This window comes from Fringilla coelebs (assembly GCF_963513975.1).
Source record: "Fringilla coelebs genome assembly, chromosome: 8".
Lineage (NCBI taxonomy): Eukaryota > Metazoa > Chordata > Aves > Passeriformes > Fringillidae > Fringilla > Fringilla coelebs.
In genome coordinates this window covers 13,163,089-13,183,621 of record NC_140066.1, presented here as the reverse complement: position 1 = coordinate 13,183,621, position 20,533 = coordinate 13,163,089, and the positions used below count along the sequence as shown (strand labels likewise).

Sequence of the window (20,533 nt, the reverse complement as noted above, 5' to 3'; positions counted from 1 at the left end):
CATGTGGTGAAAGGTACAGCCTGTATAATGTTCCTTTTAGAATAAACAGTAATAAAACCTTCTGAAATATTATTATATCTGTTTTTCCAAAGAAAGAAACAGGCATCATCTCAGTTTTTAGTTGTTAGAAAGTTTGTAAAAGTTCTTGACCCAAAGCAGCTTCTTCTGAAGTTTTTGCCCAGACAGTGTAGGCCACGTCTTAGTTTATATTTCAGAATCATGCATGATTCAAGTTGTATTTTTGTTTTCTGTTCCATATTGCTGAGCACAGTGTGAGGCAATGCACAGGAGGCGGAAGAAAACAGATGATCCCTGAGGGAAGTTATTCTTTACATTTCATGCATTAGTTTCTCTGGAGTGTGGGTACATATGTTAATTTTGTACATGAAAAAGGAGTTTAATCTATAAGGACACTTAAAATTTGCTTGAAGTAAAGCAACTTTTAATCTCTGAAAGCATCCCCAAAGTGCAATTAACTGTTTTGATGTCCTGATGACTCAACAGATGCTTCTGTAGACTAGAACACATCTGTCAGATTATAGAACTGATAGGTTGCTATATGTGATTTAAAATGACTGCCCATAAATGGTTGTATTGGGATAAATATCAAATAGATGGCAGGGATGTCCAGCTTTGCAGTAGTCCTTTAAAAACCTTTGACAAACTTCATTGTCATTCTCTGAAGCTGGCTACAGTCACATGAAGTGCCTGACTCTTCCTTTGTATCTTTAAAACTTGTTTGGGATTTGCTGCGTATTGCCAGCTCCTTTCTAATGCATGCAGGCTATTGAGTGGTATTTGTAATAAAACAGTAGAACTAAAGTAGAACCAAGCCTTTCTGAAGATTACCAGTAGCCAATTCAACTGATTTTAGACTGTATTCCATCTGTCTAGCAAAGAAAGAAAATACATTAGTAATCCACACATGAATAGCTTATTAGTTCATTTGCTATGTGCTCCACAGTGATTCAAGACTGATCTAAAATATTCATCCACAATTACTGGTGCAGCACAGTTCAAAGTGCTTCAAATCTGTGGGTTTGACTGAGAAATTTAAGGAAAATAGCTGCAAATTGGTTCTATATGTAATTAATGAAACATTTCATTCTTATGTAAATATTAAATGCTTGGCTATTTTTTCCTCTTTTTTTTTCCCCTTTCCTCTTACTGAGCTCCCCCTCCCTGACCTCCATTATATATTTGTTTGTTTTATAGGATGGTGGGTGGGCTGGTATGGGGGCATATTCTCTTGAGAGGAAGAATTAATAGCGGAGTCCTGTGACTCATTCGCTGAACAAACAGCTGTTCTCCCTCTAATTCACCCTTGCTCGGATGTCCATCCCACCCCCGGAGAGGAGCTGCCAGAAGGCACTGTTTGCCTCTGCCTCAGTTGTTGAAACTCAGTCCCCTTTCTTGTAAGAAATGCCCTTTCCTTGGCCGGCCCCCTGTGCCCGTGCAAAGCAGAGGTGCGATGCGAGCCCCTGGCCGGCGGGCTTCAGCCAGCCTCCCCTCTGCTGGAGGGACACACAGAATGGCCCTGGCAGCCACGTCCCCGCGCGTCTGGGCAAGATCTCCCAGGGCTCCCCTCTTACAGAGTAGTGGCTTTGGCGCAGCAGAGCCTGTTTGGAGCTGGGCTGGATGACAGTGGCTTCAAGATGGGTTAAAAGCTTTTGGTGTGTTGCAGAGAAAGGGCTTTCAAGGACAGCACGGAAACGAGTGGATATTTGTGCAGATATAAGGAGTGAAGTCAGTGAGGCAGGACTGGGGTTTTGTTTGGGGTCTCTCCCTCCCTCTTTCAATGTCACAGAAAATTAATTCTTGTTTTACAAATGCTATCAGCGGAAGATTTTAAGAACAGCCTGCAGTAAAACTGGGAAGATCTTGAGGCAAACTGCATCTTGCTTTGAAATTACTGTCTTTCCAGCTCAGATGTCCATGCAGAGCATGAGTTGTGTAATGCTGCCTCTCTGATGTTGCAGATGACCTCAAGTTTTAGTATGGGCAGCCTGGCAGGGCTTGGCATCAGGGAAGGCTCCTGCAGCCCTCCAGGGGAACGGAAAACCAGGATCCAGGGCTACCAGTTTGAGAGTACTTGTGTAATAGCTTGTGTGATAGACAGCAAGGAGGACTATCTGTTGAGACCAAATGACCTGTAGAGAAGATGGGGGAAACTGCTTCTAGCTATTAAATCCTGAGATATGACTCTTCCTCTGAGACATCTGTGCAATTATTCCTTTTGGAGCTTTTATTGCTATGACATTAATTTGCATTAAAGGCTTGGATGTCTAAAATTGTGTTTGCCTGCATCTTATTTGGGTCATAGTGTTGCAGCTTTCCTGCCCTTCACTTCCCTACCACGACAGCACCACTCAGGCAGGCAAAGCAGGCAATTGCACCCTTTGCAGGCATGGGGTTGGATATACATGGTGTTCAGTGTTATAGAAGAGGGTACTTAGGGTATTCAGTGAGCTGATGTGAAGGCACTCAAGGAAATGGACTTAGCAGAGGATAGATTTAAACTTCTGTGAAATGCCTACCTTTGCATTTAGAGAAATGAAATTTCACCCATAAGTCTTGGCACACCTGCTAGGGGCAGTGGTTAAACCTGACAAAAACAGATGTTCGTAACTGAGTTGACTGGCAGCAATATAGGATGTTAAATTACTTTTTTTTTTCCTTCCACATACATAAGCTTGTTTCCCTTAATATGGGTCTTCACATCACTTGAACTGCTTTCTGTTCAAATTGCTGTTCACTGGTGAGTTCCATTATGATTTAACTAAAATCAGAGTGGAAGGTAAGGGCAGCAAAGGAAATGTGTATGTTGATCAAGTTTAAAAGGTTATTAGGCAGAGATGGTAAAAAAACCTGATCCTGGTTTTACATTGCTGACCTTTTAGCTTTCTCATTGGAGAATGTTGGGGAATGAAATAGTTTATATATGTTTTCTTTAGATACTTCTAGTAAGAGGTCTCAGATATTTCTCTTTAATGTTGAAAATGCACTTAATTTTTAACCTCCTCTGTTTTAAGAAGGTTAAACTGGAGGGGTTTTCACTTTGATCTGTTAAGGTCAGAGCTGTCTTATCACTGTTTTTTGAGGTAAGTGGGCAAAGGAACATTTTGGGGATTTCAGCTAAGTTCTATAAAAGGGTTTTAGTAAATGGGGGATCCAGCTCAAAAATGCAGAAGTTGGGGTGTAACTTCTACAGGAAAACACCTGTTTAAGAAGTACTTTTTACCTAAGGAAAAAATGAAGTTTTTCCTTGTAAAACCTAGGCACAAAGCTCTAGAAGTGGGCTAAGGCTACAAAGAGGTTTCTGTTTGTTTGTTTTTAGAGTTTTCCTAGAAACCAGCTTTCCTCAATTTGGTGCTCTGTTTTTGCACGTAGGTGTTGCTGTGTACACAACTCTGTTCCATACTGCATAGGGAGGAACATTTTCAGACCAAAACAGACCAAAACTTGTTTATTAACAGATTACTGAAACAAGATGTAGTGAAACAAAGTAAAAAAGATAAACTGATATATTTTTATTGGTGGTGGTGTAAGTTTCCTTCACTCCAGTATTTTTTCACTTTATGCAGGTTTTGGGTTCCAACCCCCAGGAAAAATAATGCACACATGTTGCGTGTAGTTCTAAGCCCTTTACTCTGCTACTGTTGTTAAGTAGTAATGCTGTGAACATTTAGAAATTATTTTACTGCCAAATATAAGACATTTGTTACTCTCAGAGATGATGGCTTAATTTTTAGTATTCCTTGGTGGTTTATATCTTGACATTTCTTATGACCTGCAATTAAAATGACTTTAGCGAAGTCTCAACTTATATCCAGATTTCTGTGTGGCTGAGTGTCTCCAGGGAGAGCCTTGAACTGCTCACTAAATCAATTTGTTCTTTTCTCAAAACAGATTAAGTATGTTATACCACTTTATATTAAAAAATAAATAACCCCAGATGACATAGCTGCTACATGTAAAATTAAAAAATATGCTCTGCAGATTTTGAAGGGTAGTAATTTTGATGCCAATGCTGTGTTGATAGTAATACACCAGAGAGAGCAAAGAATGGTTAAAAACAAGCATGTCTAATCCTGTCTCGCTGTTCTGCTAGTCTCGTTTGAGAATTAGGTTGATGGCACTCCACTTGGGTGGGTACTAACTGCTAGATGTGGCAATAATCTTCTTTAACAGAGTCTGAGACACGTTGCTTCCACTGCCTTGTCTCCCCGGAGTTAGATTTTTTTAATTTTTTTTATTTTTGTCTTACTCATGCCTACTGCTTTCTTTTAAGGTCAGCCTTCTCCCTATTCCTTTAGCAAGACAGGCTGCAGAACTTGCTTGTGACTCACCTGCACCCTTAGCTGATGCTGCAAGTATAATTTGAGTAGACTTCTCATGTTTACTGTTTATTTTGTATCCAACACACGGGAGGAGCAGAGGGAAATCAGTGGCTGCTGGTGCTCTGCAAATCTGCGGAGGCTATACAGGCAGCTGTTTGCAGGGAGAGTCAGATGCACTGGCTATGCCAGAAGCAGCTTTTGTTCCTTCAAGCCACTTCCATGGTTGTGCTTGAGTGGATTATTGTTTAAGGCTCTCTAAGTACAATAGGACTTAAGGAAAAGGGAAGGGGAAAATTTTTTCTAAAATAGAACAAAGCACATTAAAAAAGTTTCTATGGAAATAGATGGCAAATGGTCTCTAATAATGGGATTTTACAAGAGATGTCCAATCTCCAGAACAATGGTTCCGTTTAAGCCAAGATTAATAGTGCTTGTTATCCTATGCCTGTGAGTTGGCAGCTCAGTCCTCTGCTACAAACAGATGCAGTCTAATGTGCCGCTGCCCGCTACAGCCCGGGGAGGAGCCGTGACTGCCACGGTCACTTGTGAAATGATAGGGAATTGCAAACCTCGGTTGGTTTGGGCCCTTCAGCCCCAGGCTGACTCTGACTGTAGCTGGCTGGGTGCTGTTGGCCTGGAGCAGGCACTGGAGAAAGAGCTGCCTGGACTGCCTTGCAGAGGGCAGCCACACCAAATTTTCTTATTTCAGCTTGGGCCAAAGCCACCTCCATCAGATTATAGTTTCAGAAAGATATGCTGAAATGCCTGTCCTCCTAGTCCTATTTCCCTGTTCCTGCTTAAACCCCTGATCTATTCTACTGACTCATGCTCAGCCCCTGAAATCTGGGGTGTGAGGCTGGGAGGGACGTGGGGTGCAGCACTGCCCCAGGGACTTCAGGGTTTTCAGGGCTGTGACAAGAGAGCAGAGACATGGACTACAGCAATCTTGGCCGACTCATGTCCTGCTTCCCTCCACATGTATCTTCCCAGATTTACTTTCCTCCCTTGTTCTGTCTCTGCCCAGGAAGGAACACACCAACCTGCATGGACGTTAGTCTGTCTCTCATCTTCCCTCTCCAAAACCCTCACCTATTTTGCATTACTTAGTTTAACAACAGTTTTTGTTTTTATTAAACTTGAAGGCTGTTTCTTGGTCAGTGTGGATGGCATCTGATGCTTGTCAGACATACACTCACTGTTGATTTTTTTTTGAGTTGCTTTAGAATTTCAAGAAAGCCTAAGTTTCTAAAAAGTCCTGATAGAGAGCTATGATACCTAATAAGGACTGCATATAATAGTTAAACTCTCTGTAAAGTTTGTTAATGTTTTCACATAGCAGAAATATGCTTGCTGACCAGTAAGCTTATTTAGGAAGAGCAGCACTTCATGTTCTTCACTTATGACCCAGTTACAGCTGTGGATAAATGAGAAGTTGGGATTGCTGACATGCTGTGGTTTTACAGGAATTTTGACTTTGAACATGTTCTACAGTTCAAGGAGAATAATGCTGGAACTTCAAAATAATTTGTGAAAGTAGGAAAATACCCCAAAATGCACCTGTCTTATGCATTTCCATAGGAAGATAGTGCAATGTTCTTTAACTGTCTATCCTAGCAGTATTTTTGTTTTTCAAGAATTTCTGTTTGGGTGTTTTCTATTTGCTATCTCATTATTTTTGTCTGGATATGTGGAGTCCAAGTGATATTTTGTATATGGAAACTGAAGGGTTTACTCTTGGTTACTTTTAGAGATGGATTTATTTACAGTTATTTAAGTCCAGCAAAGGTAAGTGCTGAGGTATAGACAGTGAGATACCCTGGGGTTGCTCTTGCTTTCTGCAGAAGGTAAGGCTGAGGATGAGAAGCAGGATTCCAGGACTATCTGTGATGGTCCAGAGAGATCTATTATAAACTTGTCTCTAAAATCTGGTGGCCACCAGCTGGGACCAGGATATGATGAGAAAGCAGGGAAAGTTCTTGGTGCTTGACTTAAGTCCTTTGCAGTGATACAGCTGAGATTAGGAGGTTTAAAGATGAACTTCTTGATACTTCCCTATTGGATTTCCTCCAGTTCGCTCTTACAGTATTTTTATATGCTTTCATTTTAAGGCTTGTAATGCACAGGTTGCTCTGGATGTTTCCCTTCAATATATATTTATAGACCACTTCCATTAATTTTAGCAAAATCACTGAGAAACAGAGCACCACGTTATAAGAAAAGATGTTGAAACTATGTAGTATATTGGGCCAAAATTGGTGGGTTTAGGAGCAGGGGCTGCAGGGGTGGGGGCATTGTCTGGGCTGCCCTTCAGGAGGGTCCCTGAGGGATTGTGTCTGCTCCAGAGAGCAGTGAGGGTCACCCTTGAGGGCTGTGGCCACCCAAAGCAAGGGCATCCCTGGGGAAGACTGGGACCTGGGGAGGAGGAGTCCAGCCTGGGACAGGGAAAATGGAATGAAGGGGCAAGGAGTAGGCCAAGGACAAGTGGGAAGAGAGGAGGAGCAGGCAGAGAAGGCGCTGCAGGCACGCCCCGTGGCTGTCCATGCTAGAGGCACGGGCAGGGCTGAGGGTCAGGCATGGCACAGGCAGGGGAGTTGGGCGAGGAAGGGTCTCCCGGTGAGGTTGATCCTTGGGAAGCTGCAGGAAGAGAGTTCCCCATAGTAGTTGCTGAACTGCTTAGTCTCCTTTTTTTCCCCATCCTCAATTTCTGAAACAGTAATTAACAGTTTGTTGTTAATTGTAAATAAGGGAAAATTATGTGGAATTCCCAGAGTTGGGATTCTTTTGCCCATGATGTACAGACAACAGATTTGAGGGATTCTTTCATTGCTTTTGCTGGTTTTTAAGTCTTTGGGGTTTATTTTTACAGCTTTGGTTTTGAACTTTGGAAGCCTAGAGATAAATATATCCCTTAAAAAAAAAACAAACAAAGAGCTGAAAGCTGAAATTTTTATGTGATGATGAGACTTTGGAGAGCTGGCTTTAGGAAAAATTCCTAGTGCTGCAGGGGACACGATAAAATTGCTGGCGTTGGCAGCCCTGCTGTGTAGGCTCCCCTTCCTGCCCCCGGCTCCCGCAGCCTTCCTGGCCGGCTCCTCCACAGAGTTGATTTTTGTGGTGTGATCTGCTCGGAGCAGGAGTTCTGCCCGTGGTGCACTTGTCACGCACCGCATACTCATTTCTGTAGGAGTAGCCTAACGCACAGCGTCCAGCATTGCGATCCAGCGGTTCGTAGCCAAAAAAACCTGTGCGTTTTTGTGCTCCCCCTGCTGGATCTGGAAGAGCGGGAAGCCCTCTGGGCTGGAGCGCTGCTGGTTCCCCTCCTTCCCCCGCTCCCAGCCCGCAGCTCCCTGACCGGGCACGGGCGGCTGTTTGCGGGAAGGACTCGGTGCTTCCCAGGTGTGGATGTGGGAAAGGCTGGGAATTGTGCAGCATCGAGTTACTGTGCCACAGCAGGGCTTAGAACACACCTGGAAAGGGTGGCTGAGGCAAGCCAGGTGTAAGGGCTTTCCAGCTGACACTTCTTCTCTACCACCTATTCTCATTCTCAGGTGTAGCCTGCCACCCCCGAACTTGGCCAGCGAGACTGTTTTGGACATCTTTCTAGAAATAGGATGAGAGAAGGGCCCAGGCTTTAAGAAGTTAATTTTATTTTTAGAAGCTGATTGCTGTTCCCAGCAGGACCCTGTGAAGTGTGTTGGCAGAGCTGGGGCTGGCGTGGGGGCACAGAACAGGCTGGAGTGGTGGGGGGGACATTGTACAACCCCTGAGCAGGTTGTACGGGGAAACCAGGGAGCAGATGCTGGTGGGGACAGTGCCAGTGTCCTTAGAATCAGCTTGGACTTGGTTTATGAAAGGGGTGGGTGGTCGGTAATGTGAATTCACAGAAATGTTAATGGGACAGCCCTTTCATTTTAAGAGGTGCTTTATAAAACAAAGTAGGAATTGTGGTGCCGGTTTTACAGATGGGCAGAATAAAGCAGAGAGGAGGGGAGCAAAGCTTTGGGTTTGTGTGCTGCAGCAGTGCAGCTCAAGCTGGCTTAAAGAGCCTCTGTTTCTACCCTCTGCCATGATGGCTGATCACTCCTGTCTTGGGCCTGCTCTCTGTGTTGTGTTGGCAGAGCTGTTTGAGACAACGTGCTGAAGGACATTAGTTGCCCCGTTCCAGTTAACCATGTAGCTGCACAAATACAGTGTTGAAAGTAAGAGTCCAGGAGAGAGGAGAGGCAAAATTTAAGTGTCCAGGTAAATGCTGCAGCTTGATCTGACAAAAGTCCAATCCAGTTACACCTGAAATGGTACCCAGATCTTGGGGCAGGCAGAAAAAAAAGTTTTTCCTTTGGAGAAACAAACTAAAATAACTAATTGCAACTTTATTAAAGACAAGTCTGCATTGGCTGAGAAAGTCATGTTAACAAATACTAAATTTGAATCAATTAGTATGTTTTTCCTACCTTGCATAAGCAGAAGAAAAGCACTGGGGAAAACTTTTGCAAGAGAATAAGCCTGTTCTGGGTGAAACCCATTCACAGCTCAATGAGGCCTTTAAGCCAAACATTCACCCAGGGTGCTTGTCAGTATGTAACTTCTCTAAAATTGCCCTTTGGGAGACAAGAAAACCAGCAGCATCCCTGTATGAAGCATACAGTCCCTCGGTGACACTGGGTGTGTTGGGGTGGGATGACTGTTTCTAAGAAGGTTTTCAGTCATGTTTTTATTCTTGGTGAATTACAAGTGAAAAGGATAAAGATGGCTGCAGAACAAACAGTGAATGTAACTAACAAGTTATTTGCAGTAACTTAGGGTTTTTCTTCTGCCTTTTTTTAGAGTCACCTGGGACTTGCATGATTTGAATTGTTATCAAAGTGTCTGCTCCCACAGCTGGTAGTTGGGGAGGAACCTAGACTGGTTGCAAATTGTGTGGAGTTTGCTCTGTTGTTTTTTTGGTTGGTTTTTTTTGTTGTTGTTGGGTTTTTTGTCCAGTAGTATGCGCTTTTTCATGTTTAATGGAATTTTCTTTTGTATGGAAGTTATTTGGAAGTCAGTCAAAAGAGAGGCAAAATGTAGTCACTGTGTTCCTTTTCTCAATATTTGCTGAGTTTTGGAGCTTGGTAGCATAATGCTGTAAGGACACCTTGTCTGCCTGCTGAAACAGCATGTAACAAAATACAGACTACCCGTAAACATTCCCCCGTCTCCCTTTGCAATCTTTCTTTATAATTAAAAATACATTTCCTAGAAGTTGCAGTGCTGTGCCAGTGTAATCCATAAACTTGTTTTGCTACAGAGAGGATGGTCGTTCTGAGGTATTTCGGTGTATTTTTTAAAGTAGTGTTTGGGGGTTGGTTTATCTTTTTTAATGGCACTTAGCTCACAATAGTCAGTGAGTACCCTTTATAAAGAGAATAAAAGAGACTTCAGCATGACCTTTAACTGAACAAAAATTACCATTTGGCTCAGGAAATTTTGATATAAACCTCCACAGAATTCTCATTATCTTTTTCTTATTTCATTGTTACAGGCATGAAAACCTCTAATACTTAAACTGCTGAGTGAGCCTCAAAAGCTTGGGGGTGGCAAAGGTGGTCTAGAACCCCAACCCAGCCTCAGTTCTGGTCCTCCTGGCTTGGTCATTGGACTCCTAAATGCTCTTAATTCATTTTAGGTCTTTTCACTGAGCTGATTCAAATGCTGCTGTGTTATGCAGGAGAATGGAAGCATGATGTGTCTGTTTTTTTATTGCAGGAAAATGGATCTTGTTATGTGAGGGCGTTGAGGAAACGGTCCCCAGCTACTGAGAGGAAGAAAGGCCAGTGGGAAATACTCAGGTAGGAAAGCTGTGTGTGTCATCAAGCAGTAAAAACACTTGTGGGCCTTCATTCTTTTTCCAGACACTGTGTCGTGTTTGTTGCTTGAATGGCTGATCTGGTCACTATCATAGTTTATTTGTTGTTTTAAGAAGCAGCCCTGTTTGGTCAATTGATTGCAACAACAAAACACTGCAAGCAAAGCCCTCAGCATAAACATTCCTCAGGCTATCCCCGGTACAGTATTGATCCTGATACGGAATACAAACAAATTACTCTTTGCGTGCGCCATTCGAGCTATAAAACAGAGCAATAATATGTTCTACTTGCTGCCAATAAATGTGCATTTATAATAAACTAAGCAGAAATCCCTGAGTAGAAGTGAACAGTAGTTTCAGTAATATGTTCAATATCTTATGTCTAGCTGTTGTACAGAATTTTTTAAAAAGCACAGAGTGGGCACTCCAGGGTATCTGTTTCCTTCTTCACTTAAGAAAAATAATCTTTGCAGACTTATTTTGTTGCTGCTTTTCCTTTGCTTGTGGATTTTTTTTTTTAGATATTTTTAAGTACTTTTTAAAGCCATAGGTAAGCTCATCTCTGCCTTATTTTCAGTGTAGTTCAGTGCTTCTCTAGAATTTGACCTACGTCAACATTTTCTTGTGGACCAGCTGCCTCTCCTTACACTGCTGTGCGGGTCTTCTCCATTTTTGATCCCTGTAATATACCAGTGGGAAATAGCACTAAAGCCACTTCTGTGCATCTGTAGTTATTTTGAACCTGAAATTAGGGGGAAGTCAGTACCCTGTGACCATCACCACTGGGGGTGCATAACTGAGCCCATTTCCAAACAGAAAAAATGTTCATCTGATCATCAGAACGTAGATTTATTTTTTTTTTAAATCTGCTTTACCATGCTCATATAATCCACCACCCATATCTTCAGTGCTGCACTTTGATGAGTTACAGACAGTTGACCCCAAGGCATTTCTTGATGAACATTTCTATCTGCTCTCAGCCTTGGAAAACTCAACCCTTTCAAGAGCTGTATGGGAGAAAAATGTGTAAGACTAATATTTATAGGCTGAAAAAGAAGGGAGAGGAAAGACTAAAGTGTAAAACTTGCTTCCAGCAGAAATGCCATCCCTCTTTTACCTCTGATAATTAGAAGTATTTCTGACATGGTTACAAAGCAAGTTAGTGGTGAGTGCCTGCCATTTGCTGTGCATTTCTACTGCAGGACTGTTCTCCTTCCCAGTGCTTTCTTCTATGTTGTTTTCAGACAACCACAAATTTCTGATCCTCACCTATTATATTATGATTCATCAATAGTCCGACATTTCAGTTACTTCCAAGTATGTACACGTGATTGTTTGTAAAAATGCAAGGTTGTGATTCAGGTTCAGATTTTGAGTATTTTTTTCATAATGTTTAGTAAAGCTTATTTGCATAAATCCTTTCATTAATAGTGCTAGCTGAAGTAATCCTGAAAGGCGAGAAGGGGGAGAGCTTTTAAGGGCCATAATTTTTGCCAGGAAGAGATCATGGCTGTGTTAAGAAATACAGCAGTACTGATTTTAACTGTAATAGAAGATTTAGGGAACATTACAAGTAGTTTTTAGAGGCTTAAATGGTATACTGTATTTAATGGTCCCTGAATATAGGTCTAAGATGCTTGTCTTAGATAATAAAAATAGTATGTGCAGGCCTAGAAATGCAGCAAATAAATAACAAAAGGAAACACAACACCAAAACACCACATCAAAAAACACTCTGTTTTTAAAACTGTAGTCTTGAAAATTTTCTGGACTTGGATCCTCATTCTCAAAAATAAAATAAAAATCACTTTTCTCTACCATAAGGAAACTCTGGAGAGAAGTTCCTTGCTGTGCCTTTGGGTCACGTGACCTCGCTGCTGTAGAGCTGGAATGTTTGCCGTGGTATTTCCGGAGGCTTCATAAACACACAGAAAAAACAGTGGGGGTTAGGAGGATTTTCAAAAAATTGCTGTGTTCCCCCCACCCCCCAACCCCTTTTTTTTTTTCTGGCAGCCTAAATTCTTTGCACTTCAAATGCAGAGCTCTTTTAGGAATCCAGGAGAGTTTTTATTTCATTAGTCCAGTGAATTTTAAGAACTAAGTTAAAATATTTGATAATTTTTTAATTGCTGAACTTGTCTGGAATGATTTCTTACTAGATGTAATACCTGGCAACTTACATATTAAGCCTGGCTTCTATTGAGATGGTCTTAATGGTTTACTTTTGGCATGTGTCATTGTGAGTGGCATTCAGTAATCTGACTTGATAGCTGTCATCTTGCAAGGCAGAGTAATGCAAACAAAAGATGAGCACTCAGACAAGGTTACAGTGAAGAGCCATTTCCTAAGTCCTGCTGTGGTGGCGTAGAATCCCCAAGTCAAATCAGAAAAGCACAGAATTAGTTCTGGCTCCTGGGATATGAGGGATAAGATTATGCAAACCTCTTCCATCTAACTGTAGGAATAGTACGTGTTCCTTTTCAGTCTTTGCAAACACCAGCTTAAACTGGGATTATGAGGACCTCTGTGTGTCTGTAATGCCATGGATATGTTATGTCTTAATGGCAAGGTGGGCTCAAGAGACTCTGCAGTCCCTCTTGCAGCCTGGGCTGGCAGAGCTGCATCTTCTCCTCCTCCCTTCTCCTTCCAGCTAAGCTGCCTGTTGAACAAGAGCAGAGAATGTATCTGTTTTAAAAATAACCTGGCAAAAATGGGGAGGGAGAGGGAGGATGAATGGACTATTTTTAGCTTAACCAAGTCCCTCTGTGCAGCACCATGAAGCTGTCCCAGGAGGGATGGGGGGAAGGCAGTGCAACAGGAGCTGGTAACAAGCGGCCAGAGATAGGAACTGCTTGTTCCAGATTGCCTTTGTGAAAAATCCCCAGCAAGGAGCATGTGTATTCCATGAGGCTGCTCAGGACGTGGTCAGTGGGAGGTGTATAACCATATCAAGAGAGGCTTGTTGCTGAATCAGACTATTTATTGCATCAGAAGTTACAAAAAGGCAGCATAGTTTGTCTTTGAGCTTCCCTTTTAAGTATGAAGCAGTAGAGTTGTTTTTTTTCCCAATTTCAGGCCCCAAACTGGCACTCTGAGGAGGAGCATGAGTAGATGTGGAATTGAGCAAGGGCTTGAATTCTGCACTTTGACAGGGCTTCTTCACACATTTCTCCTGTCCCCTACCGAACTTTCTGAATTCTGTCTTTAAGTGTGACTAATTATTGAATTACATTCTCCTAGTGTTGAAATGTGTCAAGTCTAGAATCATTTACATTAATAAAGTACATTTTACATTTTGTTTCCCTAAGTTTTGTGATGTCTGATTGCCACTCACACTGACTCCTGCTCTACTGGTCTCTAGCTAGAGCAGTTGATTGAGAAGGGAATAGGATGAAGCTAAGAAGTTGTTCAGAAACTCTTGTACTGTAATTTGTAGGGAAAAATGTAGTTTAAAATATTGGCTTAAATATAAATGCTCTGGTATATATAAGTCATCTTTTTTAAAAGTAAGCCATGACTCCAAAGGCAAGCTGTGTTTTAATCTGAGCTTATCTGCTTGTATATATGTTTTTTTCCCCAGGTGAACACATAAAAATATGTATAGCTGAGTAAAATGTTGGTAACTTCTTGCTTGAGTTGTCTTCAGAGTTGTACTTTTTAGTAAAATGCTGTAGCACCCCAAGTTTCAGGTGAAAAGTTCCAAAGTTCTGTCTCGTTCCTTAAGATATTTCACTGGTTTGTCACTTTGCCTGTACGAGAGAGTGCAAAGGTTTTTTATAATTTTGTAATGATATTACGTATATCTGAATAATATTTTTCATGCCCTTTGGCTTTGCCCCTTCCCATCTAAGGATTCCTAAGCCTTCCTAAACTTTTGTTTAGGCAGGCCAATGGGTGTCATGGTTGAAACTTGTTCTCAAAAGCTGTGTGTTCCTAATGGCCTTTGACAGTGTTTGGGAAAAACGTCACTTTAACATAGTGGAAAGCAAACAAAGTAAATTATATTTTTAATGAAGGATTTTCTATCTGGATGAATTTATAGTGGCAGAACAGTATTAGTTAAAAATAGAAGAACCTTCTGCAGACACATTGCATTCCCTCCTGGTTTTACTTTGTCTAAACAAAAAGCAATGTACGCGTAGTGAGTGTAGACAGGTCTTTCAGTCTGAGGTACTCTCCTTTGCAGATGGCTTCTGATTTTTTTTTTTTTAAATAAGTATTGCTTTGAAGGGAGACCAAATCAGTGTTCAAGGATTCTGTTTATCATGTCACTGCATGGGAAATTGCTGTGTTCTGTACTAGACCTACTTTATGGTGGTATGTACAAGATTCTTACGACCTTATAAAGGATGCTAGCTTGCATTCCTCTCTGCAAAGAAGTATATCCAAAAGAAATAATACGCAGATTGAGTATTTATTTGTTCAATACAAAAGTATTCAGAGCTAACTGGCAAATATTTTACTTCTCTACCCTCCCTTTCCCCTTAATCATGTTTATCTCCTCACTGTTTTCTTCTGACTATTAGAAATGTGTTCTTTTAGGGTATTTTAGTTCAGCTGATTTATAAGCCAAGATTTTTTTATCTTTTCACTGGAAGTATTTGTAAGTAAAAGGACTGAATGGTTATTTGACTTTTGTATCCTGCACGTATGTATACTGTATATTTTAGATATATTAGATGTGTGTGTAAGTAGAGATCCTGTTTCAGAACAGTTGTCACTGTCTGAACAATGGTTGGCAATTATATATGTATTTTTAAAGGGCTGAAGAATCTAAATAAGGTTAAATTAACCTGCAGTAATCATACCCATTTCTAAGTGTTTCATACTGAATAGTATTTAAATAAATTTCTCTATTTCACCTTCTTGAAGTTAGTAAGTTCAAGGTATGACTGGTTTTTCACACATTTTATTAGGCCTTGATATTTCTGACAGCATAGCTTTCTTTTTCAGGCCTTCAAGTGGGAAAACAGAGAAAAAATTATTTCCTTCTCAAGACAAAAGAACAGTGCAAGTGTAATCTCAGCTCTTAGTTTTTCTTTTGTCTATGTCTCTTAACCTGGTGTGATTAATTTGGTTTGATTTGGTCATGTTTTTAGAAGTTTATGAAAGGATAGGGAAAAGGGAAGAAAAACACTCCTTTGAAGCAGGTATCAGTGATTCAAATGCTGCCTTGAATCATAAAGATGTATATGCCTGAGATCTGTGTTACTAGAGTGTGAGAAATTCTGTGTGAAATTCCAGCAGGTGTTTTGCCCAAACTGATGATCAGGCAAGGGTCAGGTACAAGTATTTAAACTGCTTGTACTCTGCTGAGGATGTGTAGTCTTCACCTCAGATCAAACTAAGCCTTTTCAAAGAAAATATTTTAAGCTAGCGTGGAAAACCTCTGTATACACAATGTAATCTAAAAATCTCAGAAGTCAAAATAAACCTAGTTAATCTGCAGAATCTGAGTGTGTGGAGGAGTGTGTCTGCCACACCTTGTGGGGTCCCTTCTCTCTCTTGCTTATACCTGTCTCATACATCAAAAAGCTCAAAATGAAAGCTAAAAATACTCCTTTATAGTAGAGCGGGAGGGAAAAGGAAACAGGCATGACCCCCACCTCCTAAAGATCCTGAGTGTTTGCTACAGAACATCTGTTGACACAGAATACAACAAAATAATTATGCGTTGAATAAGGTGTTTTCTTTGTTGCCCTCAATGGAATTTCTGCTTGTCCATGTGCTCTCTTTATGGGTGGGCAGAAGCTGACTGACTTGTATAGGTTGGTTTCTGCTAAATATAGTTTAGCAATGACCACTTTATTACTGCCTTTTTAAATGTAAACATTCCCAGTCTCTTCAGGCACTCTTCGTAAAATATGCCTTTTATTTTCCCCCAATGATTTTCATTGCTACCCTTTGATTTTTGTCTCATTTTGCTCTGAATCTGTAAGTTTCTCAGACTACTACTGCCAACCACTAGACTGTCACTGCTCCTTTAATAAAATCAATGGCACCAGGGGAGCATTGGTTTCTTGGGTCCCAGTTTGATAACAGATTTCCTTCCCTGAGCACATTCCTCTTTTGGACTGTTCAAATGTCCACCAAAAATAGTGAATTCTTTGTTTGTTGGTAGGAGAACACAGAAGGAGAACCTGTGCAGAGCCCATTGAACATTTACAGTATGGTGATGATTTTTAGTCATTATTGCTCTGGACATGATAGACGCCAAAAGTGGAGTGCTCTCTATCAGTTTGTAGAGTCTTGCAGTGCTTTGCTCTGCCTTTCTCTCGCCTTTCCCTTTGGCTTTTTTGGTGCCTGGTGCCTAAACACCTGCCTGGTGCCTTTTTTCTTACACTGCCTCAGAAGTTTCACCTGGAGACCCCCATTCCCTCAATCTGCTCACAGCACTCAGAGTATTTTGGGAATTGATGCAGAGGGAAAGGCCAGTCCTTTCAGCAGAGGGTATGCTCCAAGAGATGATGTTCTTACACTATGTCTTGTGGGCAGATAGGAGCTTGCTGTGCTTCAGCTGCCCACATTCTGTGTGGAGCCAAAGCAGAAGCCCCATATCCATCGTTTGCATTGTGTTGGGCTCAAGCTAATAAGCTCGGTCTCTTGGCAGGATGTGTTAGATCGGGCTTACTGCTGTGCTAATTGTGCTTACACAGCTTCCAGTTTGGAGCTGGCTCATTTACAGCTGGCTTGGATGGTGGCCAAGAAGGCTTGCCTCTGCCTGCAGTGTGCCATGTAGACGTACACACATCCAGCACTTGAACATGTCTGTCAATAGCAGGAAATTATTTGGAGGGAGGGGAAAATCTTTGGCCTGGCTGCAAGTGTAAACAACGACAATATTAACGAATGAGGAAGTAGGTAACAGTTTAATAAGGAGAAAGTTTGACTCTTTTAGCCTAATTTAGACTCACTGCCACAAGTTCTTTTCAGCCTCTATGTTTGGCCCTGTGTTGGTCCTCATTTGACACTGTTTTTGTGGGGGTTTTGGTTTGGGGTTTTTTTCCAGTATAGCTTGGGAACGCTTCCCGGATTTAAGAAACCTCATTGTAGAAGTGAGCAGGCTGGTATTTTAACTGAGAAACAGAAACTAATCTAAACACAATGTTAAAAAATGGGCAAACATTCAGAACATTAAGAGAAACTTGCTTTTATGATTAGCCCATCCGCTGTTTTTCATCTTCCCTTACTTAGTATGTTAGCAAGTTATTGTGTACACTGGCTCTAGTGCAGTGTCAAGGATTGGCCCATCTTAGTGTTGAAGTGCTGTAGTTACCTAAAAGTACAGGATACTCACTAGTAACAGGAATTATTCAGGAAGAAGAAACCCAGAGCTGTAAAAAGTTCAAGTCTGTTTATTTAGGTTTGAAAAGCTAGAGCTCAGAATGACTTGAAAGCCACATCCTCAACTGGCAAAGATTAGTTTCATCAGTTACCAGCAGCTGTGTCATTGACTTCATCAAGAATATGTCCCCTCAATTACTATGGAATCTTCTGTCTGTGGAGGAGGGTGGTGGTGGATGGGAACATGGGAATGTGTACATGTATATATAGAGAGAGAGAAAACTGGCCTAGGTTTCTTAATTTATTGTTAAATAATAAAATTATTCATGAGCCACATTGCTATGAGCTCTCTTAATATTTGAGCCCATTTTTTTCTCTAATTATTTTTTTAGTTGCAAACATCCATGCATCATTGCATTAACCTGCTTGACAGTTCAGAGGCCACTTCTCCTTTTAAACAAGCCTTGAAGAGACAGTAACAACCTTCTAGTTCTACAATCACTGTTATTAAAGCGACCAGGGGAATGTGTCTCTGCAAAGGCAGAGTTGAATAATGATTTAGCTCCCAGAATTAATTTGAAATTTCATCAGCACTAAGTAATATTTTAGTGGCAGTATAATCCTGTACATTACATATTAAGTCTGCAGACTGCACTGCCAGAGGAAGAACCCTGCAGTATTTAAGTGACACTGTAACACCATGGTATTATATTCAGGTCATGAGGGGGCATTTTACAGGATTGAAGTGATCTGGCAGAATGTCAAGGGTGAATCGTATATTCTCTGTTTCTTTGCTCTCCAAATATGTAGATTAGGGGTTTAAAAAAAATAAATGACATGTTGGTCACCAGTGTTCCTCCCCTGTCTCAGCCCAGTGTATCACCTGTACACCACTTGCACGGTCAACAAACACTGAGTGGAAGGGAAGGGGAATAATAGATACGGGTGGCTCAAATGCTGAGAGAGCACTGTACTGAGGGTTGGGGGGTTTCTGTATGAATCACAGCAACAGATAGCTAAGCATCATTCAAGTATTTGGCTTTTGTGTCAGGTGTCAGCAGGTGTCCGGAATGATGGAAAGTTCTGAGCTCCAAGGTGGGTGTTTCCAGAGCAGGTCCCTAACACTACAAGGCAGGGGCACTCTTGTGGTTGAATATACTAAGGGAGATGAATGCCTCTCTCCCCTTTGTCCTTTAGCAATTCCTTCTAAATTCATGTGTGAGGCCCATCATAATGATTTTGATATCTCTTTTGAAAAGTAGTCATCATTCAGGCAGCTCTGGTTGAATTTAGGGAGAGTATTAGGCTGTGAAAAGCATGTGTTCTCAGCAGCTCACTGCTGCCTCTGGCAGAAGTTGCTGCCATTCAGATCTGCTAGCTAGATAGTTCACATGATTATTCTGTGCACCATTAGAGACAAACTGGGCTGGGTTAGTTTAAACATGTAAATAGTAGCTTTGGATCATTCTTTCTGCCAGGAACAGATAATCATGACACAAGTAACCTAGCTGTCTAAGAGCAAATTGCACCACATCTGTCTTCCCTCATCTTTCCTTCACTTTGTTTAAACTACGGCTTTTGGGGTGGTGGAAACGTGTTAAAAATAAAAACAGTGATAAGAAAGGATCACTGACAACAAGTGAAGTTGAAATTATGTTTATCTTCCAGTGGTGAGAATGGCAATGGTAACATTCTGGTTGGTCAGGGGTTCATAACCTTTTCAGATAAGAGTGGCCATCATAGGAATGGGGAGCATGGCTGTGGTCTTTCTGTGCTCCAAGTAGTTGAGGGGGGAACCCCAACAACAGCTTGCCTATTGGAAGAGTTTGGTTTATCTAATCTAGAAGATAGGCCAATTTGTTATAGAATAATACCTGTTTTCTTCTTGCTGCACTCCCTGTAAAGGGAAATTCTTAGAAAAGTCTCATGGGCAAGAGGTGTGCCTGGCTGCTGCAGAGCAATGCTGAAAAGGAGTGGTGAGGATCCTGGACTACTGGACATGATTTTTACAGGTCTTTCCTGTAAAAGATATGTAAGATGGCCTTAAAGTCTTACTAGGGAGTGGTGGTAAGACTGGTATTTGTGGAAAAGTGCTGGCTATGCCAATGGGAGAATTGCCTTAGCTGGCAGAGCTGCTGTGGTAGGAGGCTGGGAAGGCAGATCAGCAGGTTAAACACGGCTGTGGCCGACAGCTCCGTGAGCTTACAGGAAGGGAAGCTCACGTTCCTCCTGCTGCCTGACTGTGGGGTAAAGGCAGTGAGCTACAGACAATAGCTGGGCTCATGCACCCTGCCTACATAAGTGTCTTCTGCTCAGAATACCCACTTAGAGGGATGACTGGATTAACCCACAATAGCATGTTTTCTGTTCCTACTGCTTTCATGTATGTCAAAATATTTCAAATATTATTCCCTGTATTTTAAATTGCTTCAATACTTTCTGCTTCCTTTTTTTTTTTTCCTTTAGAAAAGACTAAACTTTTATTTTCATATATGTAGGCTATTTTCACAGAGGGTAAAGTTTCAGTTTAGATTTTGAGGACTGTTCTCCCTTGATCTTGATTTTGCTTTGGTTGTCACCAGCTTTTGTTTTAAAATATGTATCAGGAAACCAGTTATGTCCAACCATTTCTACTGGGTATTTTTTCAAGTTAAAAGCAATGGGCTTTCCTGACTAATGTCCATAGACAAAGAACTTCCCAGAGCGTGTCTCTAGTGATCTGTGCAGTTAGCAGTTACTCCTATGAGCTGTCATTTTACAGTAAAAATAGAAAATGTAAAATATTGATTACATATGCAAGTACAAGAAATGTACATCTGTATACTAGCTCTCCAGGAGCTTGTAGATAAAAATAGATTTCAGTCACATTTTTCCTCTTAATGTGCCACAACAAGTAAGTTTTGGTCTTGAGGAAGTAGGTGTAAAGCCATAAGGCTATTTAGTTAAATAAATTAACATGGACATTTTCTGGGGCTTCCTTTTCTAAGTAAGGGACATGTACTAGTTATCATGGTGCAGCAGTGAGCGATACCATAAAGTTCAGAACAGGAGAGATCTTTGTTATGCA

At 41.3% G+C, this 20,533-nt stretch overlaps 1 protein-coding gene across 5 annotated transcripts in view; it reads left to right on the top strand.

Moving 5' to 3' along the window:
- The window catches only part of ZMIZ1 (zinc finger MIZ-type containing 1), a 335,745-nt gene that overhangs the window by 107,781 nt on the left and 207,431 nt on the right, over positions 1-20,533 (top strand). For all 5 annotated transcript variants that reach the window (XM_084210758.1, XM_084210760.1, XM_084210761.1 and 2 more), the window contains one exon: positions 10,083-10,165. The gene's annotated coding sequence lies outside the window, so the exon portion shown is untranslated. The remainder of the gene's footprint in view (positions 1-10,082; positions 10,166-20,533) is intronic.